This window comes from Miscanthus floridulus, chromosome 2, assembly GCF_019320115.1.
Source record: "Miscanthus floridulus cultivar M001 chromosome 2, ASM1932011v1, whole genome shotgun sequence".
Lineage (NCBI taxonomy): Eukaryota > Viridiplantae > Streptophyta > Magnoliopsida > Poales > Poaceae > Miscanthus > Miscanthus floridulus.
Window position 1 is genome coordinate 95,544,076 of NC_089581.1, and position 17,225 is coordinate 95,561,300.

The window sequence follows — 17,225 nt, forward strand, 5'->3', positions numbered from 1 at the left end:
TCTTGGCCGCTGCTTCTTTGCCTTTTCCTTCCTTTGGCCCACCGGCCTATCGCAGAAGGCGCTTGAGGAGCTCACACTCCTTGTAGAGGTGTTTGACGGGGTAGGCATGGTTGGTGCACGGGCTCTCCATGAGCTCATTGAAGTGGTCCGGAAGGCCTTACTAGGGCTACTTGTCCATGTGATCAGCCGTGGTGACCAACATGGAGTTGGCCGGTCAGTGACGATCTTCTTTGTTCCTTTTGCCCCTCTACGTGGAGGGGCCCCCATCCTGATCCTCACACTTGGCCTTGCCTTTGCCTCAGCCTCCATTGAAGCATTGTGGGAGCGGCGCTCTTTGGATGCGTCGGGCAAAGGCCGATGGTCCTGGGCCATCTGGGCTAGGACTCTGATCATCTGGTCGGCGGCCATACCTAGGGTGTGTTTCACCACTCCTCACGATGGCCCGGCCAGGGTCTATGTTGCCTACCATCACTGCCACTCAATAGTCACCATCATAATGCCGGGACTGACATTGGTTGCAGATGACACTATGAGCATCTTGGTTCGGTCCGAGCAGCTCGCGCATAGGTAGTGGGTGTGGAGCGGGTGCCAGGTCAAGCCAGGGCACAGATGCGGCCTCCTATGCCATGCTCGGCGGTTATAGCAGTGAGCGGATGGAGTGATTCATCTGGTGCATCCCCACTCCCTTGGTGGGGAGAGAGGCCACAAGTTGGTGTCGTGATGCGGAGCTCTCTGCCTATTGAACGGTGGCGGTTTCCACCAGTGCCTGGAGGTTTGGGTGGATCGCCTGTTCCTGGGGGTCGTTCAGCTCGGGAAGGCAGCGTAGAAGCATTGACACAGCACCGATGTTCTGGTAAGCCCAAGTGAATTGTGGGGGATTGTTCTCCCAATCCATGATGTTGCACTGGATCTAGCGGGCGCGACCCCGAGCGCCGCTCGCCGGTTTATGCGCACAGGGCGTAGTGTGGTGTGTCGAGCGCACCAGCGTAGGTGGCGGCTAGTTCTGCCACCACTATCATAGCTCCTTACCATGCTCTCGTGTGAGCGCGAGGTCCCCGTATGGGGGTCCAGAGGGGTGTGAGTCTATAGGGACTCCACTACCACTGATGGCTATCCTGAAGCATCCATCATAGCATACTCCCAGGATGGATGGTGGCTAGGTGCCACATCGCTGATGCTAGAGCCATCACTCTCAACATCATCATCCATGAGGTCGAGGAAATAGGTGGGAGCATAGCTCGCCATCCCCATGAATTCAGACGTGAAAGGGGGCGGCGTCGGCATCCTTCAGAGCCCCTGGGCGTGCGCATCCACAGGGGACATGAGGCCATAGGGGAATCGGTCACATGGCGATCGTGGTAGGGACAACAGGGTCCCTCTGGATAATCGGCGGAAGATAGCAAATAGTGAGTAAATAACAGTATGTATGTTACTCACAGCAGGGTTTGAGCAGAGAGTTTGCTCGGAATGAAGCGCAGGTGCATCATCGTTGAAGTCATCGTGTGTCCCAGAGCTAAGGGAGGGCGCCCCTTCGACGGGCGCTGTAACAAGTGCCTCCTCACAGAGATGTAGTATGCCGAGCTGATCGACGATGTAGTCGAGGTGAAAGCATCTAGGCCCCTAGTTGGGTTTCGGTGATTAATGACAATATATGATTACTGTGACTAACGTGTGTTTTGTAGAGGCAATTAAGTTAGGTCATGGTAATGGAGATTGATTGGGTAATCATGGTGGTCATGCCCCTACGATGAAAATCGTTTCGGTTTTCAAAGAATGGACGACAAGGTTTAGGATGGACTAGTTCTAAGTGTCGTTTAGAGTTGAAGAGACACTTAAAGTAGTTTAGGACTATGTTTTTCCTTTGGCCGTACTATTAAGGGGGGTATGGATGGGTAGCTTGACCTAGGTGAGTCTAGTGAGTTAGGTGTGGTGCACACTTGCTAAATCTAGCACTAGGTAGCTCCAAAATAGCCCTTAGATCTAATGGAGCAAACTTCATTCACGTATGATCGAGAGTTGGAAGTGAATGGAGGGTCAAATACTGACCGAACACTGGCTCAGGGTCCAGTTAGTTCATTTGACCAAGGTGTTTTCGTCTGGTGTGACCGGACGCTGAGAGGTCAAGTGACTGGACACTGAGAGCCAGCATCCAATCGACTCCAGTAAGGTTCCAGAGAGGGAAAATCTTGATCGGACGCTGGCCAGCGTCCGGTCACACTGAAACATTGGAGTTCGAGGTAAACTGACCAGCGTGTCCGGACAACATGACCGGAGCGTCCGGTCACCCCGCAGAGGCACATAACGGTTCGTTTTTTAGCCCATGTTATAAATACTTCCTCCACTCGTGTGTGGGGGTACTTTTGCTTATTCCAACAACTGAGAAACACCTTTGAGAGTGCCAAGAAGAGCAAGGTCCTAGTGAGGTGTTTGAGATTTGAGAATCCCAAAGAGAGCCCTCATTAGTGAGATCAAGAGTAGCAAAGTGTGCATCCACCCTTCTCATTAGGCTTGTCATGGTCAAGTGAGAGTTCATGCTTCTTACTCTTGGTGATCGCCATCACCTAGATGGCTTGGTGATGATTGGGAGCTTGGTGATCATCCGACAGTGCTTGTGGATGACCCAACTCAAGTTGTGAGCTATTGTGGGTGATTCACCGCGACGAAGTGTCGAAGAATCAACCCATAGAGAGCACTTGATCCTTGTGCGGATCAAGGGGGAGCTACACCCTTGCGCGGGTGCTCCAATGAGGACTAGTGGGGAGTAGCGATTCTCCGATACCTCAGCAAAACATCACAGCGTTCCTCCTTCTCTGTTTAGTTTGAGCATTTACTTTGAGCAATTCAATTCTTGTCATTTACATTCCTAGAATTGCCATGCTAGAGTAGGATTGGAACTTAGGGTGCTAAACTTTTGTGCGTTAGATCAAAAGAAACACTTTCTAGGTACAAAGGGTTAATTGGGCTAACCATAGAGTATAATAATTGCAAAGAATTTTAGAATTAGCCCAATTCACCCCCCCCTCATGGGCATGTTGATCCTTTCAATTGGTATTGGAGCCTCGTGCTCACGTATTTAGGCTTAACCGCCTAGAGAAAGATGTCTCATGGTGTGGTAGAACCTCCTAAATTATAGGACCCACATGCACCTGTCACTGTCCAATGACCTCTGACGACTATGCATAGGTTCTAGGTAACTTAAGAAGACCATCGGGTGTCCTCGAGGAACCCTGAATCATCCACAATTTCCGAGCAGGATCCCATTACAGAGTCATTGTAGTATTACAACATTTATTCAAATATCTACATCAGAGTAAATTAGCGGAAGTCTTACAATAACTTAGTTTACAAACCAGTTGTTTCAAACCCTACAAACTAAGTTTGATAATGATTACAAACCGTAGTTGTAGTGGAGTGGCATTAGTAACATAATACAAACACACAATATAAGTATCCTACCCAAGGATCACACATTCACTTATCATCATCGACCTAAACAACAGTCATGCAGCACGATCCAAAACCGACCTGCTCATGAGGCTCACCTGCAACAAGGGTCAACAAACCCTGAGTCCAAAAGTACTCAACAAGACTTAACCGGAATAAAAACTAAAAAGACTCCGGAATGCAGGCACAGGGATTCAAGGTATGGTTTTAGCAATAATCAAAGTTCTTTTGCGTAAAAGCTCTCTAACAAGACTCTTTATATCAATATTTTTATCTTTGAAAAGATCATGTACAAAGCTGACATGATCCGTAATGAGATCATGAAACTTCCTATCCAACACTTTCTCAAACCTTACTCAAGTTCCAGTTATTAACTACGATGATGAACAGTGAGCTGAGTCTCCATAACCGAGGAGCAACGATGATTCAGACCGATTAAACCTAGCTGGGGATTCCAGACCACACGACATATGCAGGTCCCCGACCTACATATACCAACCTACCCTCAGGTCCCCTAAAACAAGAACGGGTCCACGCCACCCGAGAATACAGTACTCTACCAATCCAGCCCATTGCCAGGTGGGTACATGCTATTCCCATCATCTCTCCACTCCCAGTGCGCGAGTAGCCATTCTCGTAATAGAATAGCCGATTTAAGGCTTACTAGAGTATGTGGTTAGACTACAAAGTCTCACCTCATGCAATTCAACAATGGACTGACCTTAATTGACACAGGCGAAAAAAACCCACTCACAAGACCTCCATGTCTTGTGGCTCTCACACACCGAGTGTGCCTGGTCTAGATTTATTATTCCACAAGCTCATATCACATGATAACATAAGTAATCAAATATAACCAAAGATCCATTTAAAACTCGTGGGTGACAGGTAATCACCCAACTTTTATCTGTCTAAGCATGGCTAAGCAAAACTAGGCATTTATGAAGTAAAACTGGTAACGAGGTAGATATGGAAAAACAAGGTTGGTAATGCACTAATTAGGTTTCCACTTGACTCCTAATCACTTAATGCAGTATATAAAAGCAAAAGCGATAAAAACTTGTAAAACACAAGGTAGGTTTAAATGCATCCAGGGCTTGCCTTGATTGGTGGAAAAGTCAGGTTCTGGAGTCATCCTACTGATATCAGATCCGACCTCAACAGATGGATTAACTTCCTCCGCAACTTGATTAACTACCACATGCTCACCTTCGTTCACTACATGTAGTAACAATGCCATGTTTAACATGATGCGGGATACAAAACATGATGCTTGATGATGGATGTGAAAGTTAAAAACTTGAATACAACTTTCCTTCGCGATACAGTTACAAGTCAAGACTAACTAAACCTTTTTCATAACACTTATTTCAATTGCCAAGGATCATTACCAACTAATGACCCAAGGTCATCACTTAATCCAAAAATTCAAACAAAAACCTAAGTCATTAAAGGTTACTATTTGCTTTTATGAATTAATTATTTAATTAAAAATTATGAAATAAATCAACTTGTTCCAATTGAGCTCAAAAATTTTGTAAAGTTTCATCACATGATAACTAAGTGGCAAAACAATTTTCATAATTTTTGGATCATTATTTATGCCTAGAAAACTCATAGAAACTCATTTATTAATTAATTGAGCCATTTTTATCACATCTAAAAAAGTACTAAAAAACAACATTTCATATTTTTCCTATATAATACACATCACAGAGATGTCACACAAAAATTTTCATAATTTTTGGACCTCTAATTAATTCTACACAAAAATAACAAAAGCATACACTATTCATTCATTTCTGACAATAGAAAAATTCCATTTTGAAACCCACGGTCACTGACACCTTGACCCCACCTGTCATCCCCGACCTCCCGCGCTGACCACGGTGATGACGGCGCTGACCGGTGATTTCTCGCCGCCGGTGAGATCAACGGCGATGGCAAAGGTACCACTGTGATCACCACGACAAGGCACATCTACTGGTGTCACAGATTGCATCGATAACAGCTCAAACCAAGCTCGACACCGGCCATGGCGGCCACGACGGCACGGCTGCGCTACGCTGGTGAAACAAAGCTGGTAGCGGTTAAACAAAGTGCATGGAAAGGTTCAGCAGCTCATCCCGAACTCGATGGAGCAAAGAGTGGAACTTGAGAAGCAACTAAGACGCCGGTCGTCGGTCACAGCGGCCACGACGGAGCAATGGTTGTCAATGGCGGTGTCCCGGTGACTACGGTGGAAGAAATGATCAATCAATAGAGCACAAAGATACATGGACACAAGGCGAAGCTGGAGCTACGCTGAGCAAGAGCAAAGGTGCACCGGAGAGTTCTGGCCACGGTGACATGCGCTCGACGGAGATTCTGCCGGCCGCGAGGAAGAAAGACATGACCAGCGTTATCTCGGTGAAATCAAGCTACAATAGTTGGTTGGCTAGGTGCGCAAGGAACAAGCGGAGCTTAGACGGTGCTTTGCCAAGGATGAGAAGGCGCTACGGCGATGGCAAAGCTCAATGGAGCAGCGGCAGCGGCGATAGGAAAAACAAAGGAGGAGAAAAGAAGAACGGCGACGACGCCTGGGCTATAAACGCGACCAGTAAGCAAAGAGAAGCCATGCAGGGACCTTCTCCACACCAGCGCGGAGCCAAAGACGACCACGAATGCGCCTGGAAGCCCGAGGAAGCTCGCCGGCGGTGACAGCTGCCCGATGGCACTGTTTGCCATAATTACATAATTGCCACTCATTTTAAATTCTCAAATTACTCCCAAATTTGTATGGCAACTCAAAAATCTCCAAAAATAAAAGTTGTTCCAAATTCAAAGTTCTACAACTTTGCTTTTATAACCATACCCAAATTCGGCCTACATTTTGAAATGCAAGTTTAAATTCAAAAAGGGGACATTTCAAGAATTTACGCCTTTTCAAATTACTTCAAATTTTTCATAACAACTTTGAAAACTCCAAAAACAAACTTTGTATAACTTGACAAGCTCTACACTTTTGCTTTTAGACTTAACCCCAAAATGTGCTTAGATTTTGAAATGGGTTTTCTAGGGTAAAATTAAATGTTGAAATCAGGGTTTTTCGGAAATTCAAATCAATACAAAGATTTTTAACTCAATTCAAGCCATACAAGTCAACACATATAACATAAAGGTAAACTTGTTTTAGTGTATGCATATATCAAAATTTCCACTAACACATGAATGATGTGCTATGCATATGATGACATGGCAGGTTTTAGTACTTAAAACACCCGAGGTGTTACAATCCTTCCCCCTAAAAGAAATCTTGTCCCAAGATTCAAAGTCATAGGGTAAGTAATGGAAAAGGAAATGTGTCAGTCCAAAAACATCCAAAACTTGTCCATAAACAGCTAAGGTCCCATTACAAACATGATTCATAACAACAAAGCAAAACTAACATTATTCTATATCGACGCAAGAAACTCTGGAAATTTTTCTAACAAGTAATCTTCGAATTCCCAAGTAGCTTCTTCTTCGGAATGTTGATTCCATTGTATCTTATAGAACTTGATTGTCCTCCTCTGAGTAACATGGTCTTTCTGGTCTAGAACTCGGATAGGATATTCAGAATAGGTCAAATTAGGTTCAAGTTCCACTCCTTCAACCTCAACATTCTACTCAAGCATTCGGAGACACTTCTTCAATTGAGAAACATGGAACACATCATGTACAGCTGAGAGATGTTATGGAAATTTCAATCGATATGCCACTTTTCCATACCTCTCTAAAATTTGAAATGGTCCAATATATCGAGGTGCCAACTTGTCTTTAACACCAAAATGGGTAACTCCCTTTGTTGGTGATACCTTCAGATATACAAAATCTCCCTTGTTAAATACCAATAGTCTATGTCGTTTATCTGCATAACTCTTTTGTCGAGACTAAGCTATCTTCAAATTACTTTGTATCTGCCTAACCTTCTCTTCTATTTCTTTCACAAGGTCAACTCCAAAGAACCATCTTTCCCCGGGCTCAGACCAATTTAGTGATGTTCTACATCTACGACCATAGAGTGCTTCAAATGGAGCCATTTTAATGCTCTCCTGATAACTATTGTTGTATGAGAACTCAGCCAAAGGCAAACATTCATCTCACTTATTGGAATAGTTAAGAACACAACATCCTAACATATCTTCCAGTACTTGATTGACCCTTTTAGTCTCACCATCAGTCTGTGGGTGATAAGCTGTACTATATAGGAGTTTCGTACCCATTGAAGCATGCAATTGTTTCCAAAAGCTAGAGACAAATTGTGTACCCCTATCTGACACTATGGTCTTTGGTACTCCATGTAGGCTCATGATTCTTGCTAAATACATCTTGGCATATTGGATAGTAGGATATATACTCTTGACTAGAAGAAAATGTGCTGACTTAGTTAATCGATCTACAATAACCCATATTGAGTCAAAGCCCTTTGATGGCTTGGGTAGACCAACAATAAAGTCCATACTAATATCCTCCCACTTCCAAGCTAGAATAGGTAATGGCTATAACTCTCCAGTAGACCTCAAATGTATAGCTTTCACCTTTTGACAAGTATCACACTTTGCTATATACCGGGCAATTTATATCTTCATTTTGGTCCACCAAAACCTCTATTTCAAGTCATGGTACATCTTATTACTTCCTGGATGAATAGATAACCTAGTAGCATGTGCCTCTTCAAGAATGGACTGTCGCAACTCAGGAACCTTTGGTACCACTAAGCAATTCTTGAACCATAACACACCTTCATTATCTACTTTGAAGCATTTCGCTTTCCAATTCCTGATTCTTTTTTTTTGATATGGGTTATACCCTTGTTTTCTTTCTGAGCAGCAATAATCTAGTCTTGAATAGTGGCTTCAACAGTTATGTTGGTCAAACTACCTTGTTGAATTACCTCTATACTCAACTTTTCCATCTCTTGGCATAAAGTCAAATCCCTTGTTTTTACTGTCAAACAATTGCAATGACTCTTTCGACTGAGGGCATCTGCAACCACATTTGCTTTACCAGGATGGTAATGTACCTCCAAGTCATAATCTTTAATCAATTCTAACCATCTTCTCTGTCGCATGTTCAATTCTGATTGAGTAAAGATATACTTTGAACTTTTGTGATCTGTGTACATATGGCAAGTATTACCAAGTAGGTAATGCTGCCAAATCTTCAAAGCATGGACAACCACTGCTAACTCCAAATCATGGGTTGGATAATGTTCTTCATGTTGCTTAAGTTATCTAGAAGCATAGGCAATGACTCAGCCTTCTTGCATCAATACACATCCAATACCAATACCCGAAGCATCACAATAAACATCAAATGTCTTCTCGATATCAGGTTGGGCTAATACTGGTGCAGTGGTTAACAGTCTCTTCAAAGTCTAGAAAGCTTCTTCACAATCAGATGACTAGACAAACTTGGCTTGATTCTTCAACAACCCAGTGATAGACATGGATACTCTAGAGAAATCTAGAATAAAACGACGGTAATACCCCACCATTCCTAGAAAACTCCGAACCTGATGAACAGTAGTTGGCGGTTTCTAATCAAGCACATCCTTAACTTTGCTTGGATCAACAGCAACTCCTTCAGCTGACAAGACATGTCCAAAAAATTGTACTTCCTTAAGCCAGAAGTCACACTTACTAAACTTGGCATATAGTTGATGTTCTCTTAAGCAGGCCAGGACAATTCTGAGATGTTCCGCATGTTCCTTCTTATTCTTGGAATATACTAGGATGTCATCAATAAACACCACTACAAACTTGTCTAGCTCAGGCATGAATACTGAATTCATTAGATACATGAAATGAGCTAGAGCATTTGTCAAACCAAAAGACATTACCAAGTATTCATATAATCCATATCTTGTGGTAAATGCCATTTTGGGAATATCTTCAGGCTTAATCTTGATTTGGTGATAGCCTGACCTCAAATCAATCTTGGAGAAAACTTTGGCTCCAGCCAGTTGATCAAAAAGCAAGTCTATCCGAGGTAAGGGATACTTATTTTTAATGGTCACTTCATTCAACGGACGATAGTCAACACATAACCTTAGGGTCTCATCTTTCTTTTTCACAAAAATTGTAGGACATCTCCAAGGTGATGAACTAGGTTGGATAAATCCTTTATTAATCAACTCTTGCAATAGAGTCTTCAACTCAGCTAATTCCTTGGGAGGCATCCTATAAGCTCTCCAAGAGATCGGAGCTGTTCTAGGTTTTAACTCAATGTTAAACTGAACATCCCTATCAGGTGGAAGACTAGGTAAATCCTCAGGAAAAACATCAGGGAATTCACAAACTACCGGGATATCTCTAATCTCCTTGACAGAAGTTGCACAAACTCTTTCCACTGATCTCCTTAAGGTTGGAAGTTGGATAAGAAGCTAAGAATTACTATCAGGCAAACTCACCCTTAATGTCCTATTCAAAGCATCTATAACAGCCTTATGCTGATATATCCAAATCATTCCCAAGATCATATCTATATCTTGATCCTTGAGAATAATCATGGTAGTGGGAAAAATATGCCCACCTAGGTTTATGGGTACCTAGTATACCATTTCCTTAGTACACAGACGTCCCCTAGGCGACTGTATAAAGAAATTTTCCTTTGTTTCCCCAATTGGAATTTTATGCTTTACGACAAAGGTTCTATTGATGAATGAATGAGATGCACCAGAATCAAAAAGCATAATAGCAGGATGACTGGTGACAGGAAACATACCCATCATCACTGGTTCCCCTTCTGGAATTTCCCCAGCTTGAATATAGAAAACTCGTCCTGACTTCCTTTCATCTTTGCCCTTCTGAGCATTTTGATTGTTGTTCTTATTCTGTGCTTGACCCTGTTGTTCATTGGCAGGGGCCTTCTGATAATTTGGATTAGACTACTTGGGATACGGACATTCCCTAGAGAAATGACCGAACCTTCCACAATTGTAACATGGATAACTATGACCCTAGGGCATTGGAGCAGGGACCCCAGAAGCATTTGTCTGTTGTGGATTCTGATAAGTTGTAGCAGGACGGACATTTGATTGTTGCCCGGCTTGGAACTATGGTGGACAATAAGGAGGATGATAATGATTGACTGGGTGATAGATTATCTTTTGTCTCTTTTGATTTCCACCAAAGGATCCAGATGACACACTCTTTTTCTTCTTGATCTCCTTATGCTACCGATACTTTTCCTCAGAAGCAATTGCAATATTTACTACCTCATGATAAGTAACATTGGTACAGGTAGTCATCATTGTCTGTAGTTTGGTATTCAGACCTCGCATGAACCATTTCTTTTTCTTGGCATCAGTGTTGACATGTTTAGATGCATACTATGACAGGTGATTGAATTTACCCACATATTGCATAACCGTTTGATCCCCTTGCTTCAAAGCAAGGAACTCATCCAGCTTCATGGCCATCACTCCTTCTAGAATATAATGGGCTCGAAAGGTAGTACGGAACTTAGCCCAAGTTATTGGAATACCAGCTGGTTGCATAGCCACTAGGTTTGCCCACCAAGCACCTGCTGCACCTCTAAGTTGTTGGGCGGCAAACATAGGCTTCTGCATCTCCGTGCATGGAATAAGATCAAATTTCTGCTCCATGTTCCAAAGCCAATCATCAACCTCTAGTGGTTCATTGGCCTTGGTGAACACTGGTTGTCTTGTATCTATAAAATCAACATATGTAGCCTCCTGCCTGTTATGATTGCGGCCACGGTTTCCTTGCACCATATTCTGATTACTTTGAGCTATCTCTCGAAGCAATCGAGCATTTTCAACAGTCACATTGACAAGGGCGGCGATAGCATCAGCTAGATTTGGTGGAACTGGTGGCGGATCAGGAATACCATCTTCATCTTGTGAAGTACCAGGAATATGCAAACCCTGCATACGATGCATCTGTTCATAACAAACCAAACTTTACTCACAAGCCTTTATTAAACGATAAAAGAGCTTACTACAATGCATTGCATTGGTTTCACTTATTTAAACACAAGCCCGCACCTACACAAGACTACTTAACTTAACTAGATCTCACTATTTACAACTCTACTCTTCTCCTCGACCACCTCAAACTTTGGGATCAGTATCCATTCCGGAAACATTTCCGCCTTCATTATCACTTTCATCGACCATCACTAATTCTTCTGGATCTTCTTCTTCTTCCTCTTCAAGTTCATCATTATCAGCAATGATGACACCAAGGTCCATTGCATTAGCTTGAGGTTCATGATTTGGATCCAGGAGATTGCTCAGCCTATGGACTTCTTCATGCAGATTGGTAGAATATTCTTCTAAATCTTCTACATAAAATTCTAGCTCATGCGCTCTAGCTCTAGCTACATCTTCTCTATGCCAAGCTTCATTCCTTCCTTCCACCATATGAACTAACATACGTTCGCAGTTCTTGTGAGCGGTGGTGAGACACCTCAATTTATTCTGTAACTCACCCACATGGATAGCATCCACAACCCTATCTCTAGTAGCCTACGCTAACTCTGCTGTAAGCCTCTGTATCTCTACTTGGGGATCAGGCCTAGAGCTGCTACTGCTAGCACCATCATTCCTAGAGGCAAGCTGGTGACGAGGAACTCCTTTGGGTCCAACAGACTTATGGGGTGTTACCTTGGTACGAGCCATACTGTAGGAAGCAAGATTAATCCAAATAAGACAATCTGATACAAGTCTTAATAGCAACCAAGATGAATTACACGATTTAACCCAGACCCACTACTTTACTCTAGACTAAGAGGGAAAGTAAGTAACAAGTGGATTAATCATGATGCATGAATCGTTCTTACAAACAAAAACATCAAAGCTTATAAAGTACAAAAACAATAGTTGTTATTATATAGGGCATAATAAGATTACTACTCCACCACACAAAGCCTTTTTAATCAAATAAGGAATGGTGAGAATGAAATAAGATAAGCCAGAAGCAATTTGGACCAAATTAACAAGTTATATATATTTGTCCCAAATCATTTTGAAGTTTTTGTAAAACAATACAACAAAGACTTTGTAATGATCGCTCTAATACCATTCTGTGGCAGAACCTCCTAAATTATAGGACCCACATGCACCTGTCACTGTCCAAAGACCTCTGATGACTATGCATATGTTCCTAGTAACTTAAGAAGACTGTCGGGTGTCCTCGGGGAACCCCAAATCATCCACGATTTCCAAGCAGGATCCCATTACAGAGTCATTGTAGTATTACTACATTTATTCAAATATCTACATCAGAGTAAATTAGCAAAAGTCTTACAATAACTTAGTTTACAAACCAGTTGTTCCAAACCTTACAAACTAAGTTCAATAATTATTACAAACCATAGTAGAAGTGGAGTGGCATTAGTAACATAATACAAACACACAATATAAGTATACTGCCCAAGGATCACACATTCACTTATCGTCATCGACCTGAACAACAGTCATGCAGCATGGTCCAAAACAGACATGCTCATGAGGCTCACCTACAACAAGGGTCAACGAACCCTGAGTACAAAAGTACTCAACAAGACTTAACCGGAATAAAAACTGAGAAGACTCAGGAATGCAAGCACAGGGATTCAAGGTATGGTTTTAGCAATAATCAAAGTTCTTTTGCGTAAAAGCTCTCTAACAAGACTCTTTATATCAACATTTTTATCTTTGAAAAGATCATGTACAAAGCTGACATGATCCATAATGAGATCATGAAACTTCATATCCAACACTTTCTCAAACCTTACTCAAGTTCCAGTTATTAACTACGATGATGAACAGTGAGTTGAGTCTCCATAACCGAGGAGCAACGATGATTCAGACTGATTAAACCAAGCTGGGGATTCTAGACCACACGACATATGCAAGTCCCCGACCTACATATACCAACCTACCCTCAGGTCCCCTAAAACAAGAACGGGTCCACGCCACCTGAGAATACAGTACTCCACCAATCCAGCCCATTGCCACGTGGGTACACGCTATTCCCGCCATCTCTCCACTCCTAGTGCACGAGTAGCCATTCTCATAATAGAATAGCCGAGTTAAGGCTTACCGGAGTATGTGGTTAGTACTACAAAGTCTCACCTCATGTAATTCAACAACAGACGGACCTTAATTGACATAGATGGAAAAAACCCACTCACAAGACCTCCATGTCTTGTGGCTCTCACACACCGAGTCCGCCTAGTCTAGATTTATTATTCCACAAGCTCATATCATATGATAACATAAGTAACCAAACATAACCAAAGATCCATTTAAAACTCGCGGGTGATAGGTAATCACCTGACTTTTATCTGTCTAAGCATGGCTAAGCATAACTAGGCATTTACGAAGTAAAACTAGTAACAAGGTAGATATGGAAAAACAAGGTTGGTAATGCACCAATTAGGTTTTCACTTGACTCCTAATCACTTAATGCAGTATATAAAAGCAAAAGTGATAAAAACTTGTAAAACACAAGGTAGGTTTAAATGCATCCGGGGCTTGCCTTGATTGGCAGAAAAGTCAGGTTCTGGAGTCGTCCTACTGATATCAGATCCGACCTCAATAGACGGATTAACTTCCTCCGCAACTTGATTAACTACCACGTGCTCACCTACGTTCACTACATGTAGTAACAATGCCATGTTTAACTTGATGTGGGATACAAAACATGATGCTTGATGATGGATGCGAAAGTTAAAAACTTGAATACAACTTTCCTTCGTGGTACAGTTACAAGTCATGACTAACTAAACCTTTTTCATAACACTTATTTCAATTGCCAAGGATCATTACCAACTAATGACCCAAGGTCATCACTTAATCCAAAAATTCAAACAAAAACCTAAGTCATTAAAGGTTACTATTTGCTTTTATGAATTAATTATTTAATTAAAAATTATGAAATAAATCAACTTGTTCCAATTGAGCTCAAAATTTTTGTAAAGTTTCATCACATGATAACTAAGTGGCAAAACAATTTTCATAATTGTTGGATCATTATTTAAGCCCTAGAAAAATCATAGAAACTCATTTATTAATTAATTGAGCCATTTTTATCACATCCAAAAAGTACTCAAAAACAACATTTCATATTTTTCCTAAATAACACACATCACAGAGATGTCACACAAAAATTTTCATAATTTTTGGAGCTCTAATTAATTCTACACAAAAATAACAAAAGCATACACTATTCATTCATTTCTGACAATAGAAAAATTCCATTTTGAAACCCACGGTCACTGACACCTTGACCCCACCTGTCATCCCCGACCTCCCGCACTGACCACGGCGATGACAGCGCTGATTGGTGATTTCTCGCCGCCGATGAGATCAACGGTGATGGCAAAGGTACCACTGTGATCACCACGACAAGGCGCATCTACTGGTGTCACAGATTGCATCGATAACAGCTCAAACCGAGCTCGACACTGGCCATGGCGGCCACGACGGCGCGGCTGCACTACGCCGGCAAAACAAAGCAAGTAGCAGTTAAACAAAGTGCATGGGAAGGTTCAGCAGCTCACCTCGAACTCGATGGAGCAAAGGGTGGAACCGGAGAAGCAACTGAGACGCCGGTCGTTAGTCACAGCGGACACGCGCGGAGCAACAGTCATCGATGGCGGTGTCCCGGCGACTGCGATGGAAGAAATGATCAATCAACAGAGCACAAAGCTACATGGCCACAAGGCGAAGCTGGAGCTACGCTGAGCAAGAGTAAAGGCGCACCAGAGAGCTCTGGCCACGGTGACACGCGCTCGATAGAGATTCTGCCGGCCACAAGGAAGAAAGACACAACCAGCGTTATCTCGGCGAAATCAAGCTACAATAGTTGGTTGGCTAGGTGCGCAAGGAACAAGCAGAGCTGAGACGGTGCTTTGCCGAGGATGAGAAGGCGCTACGGTGATGGCAAAGCTCAACGGAGCAGCGGTGGCGGCGACTGGAAAAACAGAGGAGGAGAAAAGAAGAACGGCGACGACGCCTAAGCTATAAACATGACCAGGAAGCAAAGAGAAGCCACACAGGGACCTTATCCATGCCAGAGCGGAGCCAAAGATGGCCACAAACGCGTCTGGAAGCCCGAGGAAGCTTGCCGGCGGTGACAGCTGCCCGATGGCACTGTTTGCCATAATTATAGAATTGCCACTCGTTTTAAATTCTCAAATTACTCCCAAATTTGTATGGCAACTCAAAAATCTCCAAAAATAAAAGTTGTTCCAAATTCAAAGGTCTACAACTTTGCTTTTATAACCATACCCAAATTCGGCCTACATTTTGAAATGCAAGTTTAAATTCAAAAAGGGGACATTTCAAGAATTTACGCCTTTTCAAATTACTTCAAATTTTTCATAACAACTTTGAAAACTCCAAAAACAAACTTTGTATAAATTGACAAGCTCTACACTTTTGCTTTTAGACTCATCCCCAAAATGTGCTTAGATTTTGAAATGGGTTTTTCCAGGGTAAAATTAAATGTTGAAATTAGGGTTTTTCGGAAATTCAAATCAATACAAAGATTTTTAACTCAATTCAAGCCATACAAGTCAACACATATAACATAAAGGTAAACTTGTTTTAGTGTATGCATATCAAAATTTTCACTAACACATGAATGATGTGCTATGCATATGATGACATGGCAGGTTTTAGTACTTAAAACACCCGAGGTGTTACACACGGGGATGGACCTCCTCCTATCTTTGAGGGGGATGATTTTCCATATTGGAAAATTTGCATGGAGGCATACTTAGAAGCTCTAGATGTTGGAATACTTAGAGCCGCCTCACAAGGCTTTCCAAAACCTCGGGATGCTACTAACCTACAAGGCGATGAGTTGAATTATGAAAAATGGAATGCAAAGGCTAGAAACACCTTATTTAGAGGCCTTTGTAAAGATGTGTTCAACCGATGAGGAACCACAAAGACGCCCACGCACTATGGTCGGACGTTTGTGCGCTCCATGAGGGAACAAAGAGTGAGCATGAGGAACGCTATCATCTTGTCATGAAAAAGCTCAACTCTTTTGAAATGCTTCCTAAAGAATGTGCTAATGAAATGTATTCACATTTGAATGTTCTTGTAGAGGAAGTCAATGGGCTTGGACTTACTCAAATGCAACCATCTAATGTTGTAAGAAAGATATTGAGTGTCCTCCCCATTGACAAATATGGGCATATTGTGACCGTGCTCCATCAAGGTGATCTTTCCACCGCTACACCAACACAAATCTTAGGAAAGATCAATGCTCATGAGATGTATATGCACATCACACCACAAGATGGCTCATCCTCTACCAAGAAGAAAGATAAGGACTTAGCATTCAAAGCTAGCCAAGAGAAGGGTAAAGCAAGACTTGAGTATGAGAGCTCAAGTGATGATGAATTTGATGATGTAAGTCTTACTCTCATGGTGAAGAAAACCACCAAGATGCTAAAGAAGCTCAACAAGAGTGGCATCAAGTTCGATGGCAAGAAGAAGAAGTTCTTCACAAGCTCTAGAAGGAAGCCAATTCCGAGATGGATTGCTACAATTGTAGAGAACTTGGTCATCTAGCTCACCAATGCACAAAGCCCAAGAAAGACAAGTTCAAGAACAAGAACAAGGGCAAGAAAGATGACTCAAGTGATGAAGATGAGAAGAAGAAAGATAAGCCATACAAGAAGAGAGATGGCAAGAAGAAGGACTTCCACAAGAAGAAGAGTGGAAAGGCATACATCATCGGTGATTGGCTCATGGACATTGATTAATCTAGCTCACTGATGATGATAGTGAC